Below are 1,942 nucleotides of genomic sequence, written 5' to 3' on the forward strand. Positions count from 1 at the left end.
TAGCCAAGAATTACCTTGAGTTCCTGATTCTCCTACCCCCACCTCCAGAGTGTTGGGGTGTTGGGTGTGTGCCACTGTACCTGGCAGGATATAAAAGTTCTATAGCATATGCTTTGTGAATATTTTCTCCGACAAATGACATTACCATACCTTGGCTTTTCCTTCTCTCCGGTATTTTGTAGCGAGATGAATTTTCATCTGGGTGGATTCTGATTTATTTGTTTACCCTCTATGTTCCTCTACCCTAGAGTGCTTTCTTTTCAGTGTTCTGCACCAGTTTTGATAGATTCCTTGAGCAAATGCACGTTATGGCACATGCCCCCTTGTCCAACGTATCCAAGACCCACTGAACTCAGATAAGCCTGCTTCCCATGGGAAGACATCAAAGGTGCTGTAACAGAGCAATTATGTGTAGATGATTGACAGCTTCTAGAAACTCTGGGGTGACTTCGTAAGACAAATCACAGTCCATGAGCCAGGTACAGTGGTGGGAGGCATATCTTTGTTGGGGCCTCTTGTGGTTCTTAGAGACACTGAATGACCACATCACACCTCAGCCTGAATCTGCTAGCATGCCGGGGTCATGCCTGTCCAACCTCCCAGCTCTCAGATGGTATCTGTCTACAGGATCCCACGGCAGCTTCCCAGGCTGCCCTTCTCATTTCTGTTTGTTTCAGTTACTTTGTTTATTACTGTGACAAAGTAACCCAGCAGAGCAACTTAAGAGAGGGTTTATTGAGGCCCAGAGACCCAGAGCACAGTTCACCGTGGTGGGGAAGGCACAGTGGCAGGAATGTCAAGACTCTGGTCACATTGTATCCACAGTCAGGAAGCAGAAAGATGGGTGCACGTGCTCGGCCAGCTTTCTCCTTTTCTTTCAATCTTATGCTGCCCACATTTATGGTGGGGTCTTGCCACCTGAATTGTCATAATTTAAAAAAAAAACCTTCAGAAATTTGTCTTCAGGGTGAATCTACATTCTGTCAAGCTGACGATGAACAGGAACCAAACTATTTATTCATTCCACATAATATGAGTATTAAACCCCTGCCATATGCCAGGAGCTGTCTAAGGTGCTGGAGGCAGAGGACGTTAGCAAGAAAGAAAGTGGCTTCTGGCAATTGTTAACCTCTACAGGGGCAAGAGAACAAAGTAGAAGTGTGTGCATAGCTGTGAGGTTATAGTTGGGAGCTGGAGGAAGGGCTCAGCAGGTAGAAGTGCTTACAGCACAAGCCCAAAGACCCGAGTTCAAGTCCCAGAGGTCACAGCAAAAGTAGAGAACCAACTCTACAAAGTCGTCTTCTGACCAGCCCCATGGCAGATGCCTGTCTGCTCACACACATGTTCACACACATACAGCCACAAATGCACACACATGAACACATGCATGCTGAGAGAGAGAGCAAGAAAGAACAGCTGGGATAAATGCAATAGGGGAAAGTTGATGGTCAGGTGTGGCGGCACACACTTGTAATCAGTGTAGCTGGCTTTCTTGGACCGCCAGCCCCCAAATTATGACACAGAGATTTATTATTAATAATGAATGCTTGGCCTTAGCTTAGCTTGTTGCTAGCTACTTTTTTTAAAACTTAAATTAGCCCACTCCTATTCATCTATGTGGTCTCCCGAGGCTCGCTTACCTCATCTGCACACCTCCCATTCTGCTTTCCTGCCTCCTCCATGTCTGGTTGACTGGCCCCTGGCTGGCTCACCTCTGGCAGGCTGGCTGACTGGCTCCCCTTTTCCTTCTGCCTGCCAACCCCCACGATCCCTCTTCTGCCTAGCTATTGGCTGCTCAGCTTTTTATCAGAACAATCAGGTGCCTTAGGCAGGCAAAGTAAAGGAGCAGCACATCCCTACATAAACACATGCAGTATAAGCAAAGCAACACGCCTTTACATAGTTAAACAAATATTCTATTCCACAACATCACAGCACTTGA

The sequence above is a fragment of the Microtus oregoni genome, unplaced genomic scaffold, assembly GCF_018167655.1.
Source record: "Microtus oregoni isolate MIOR12 unplaced genomic scaffold, Mior012 000003F_ref0000135, whole genome shotgun sequence".
NCBI lineage: Eukaryota > Metazoa > Chordata > Mammalia > Rodentia > Cricetidae > Microtus > Microtus oregoni.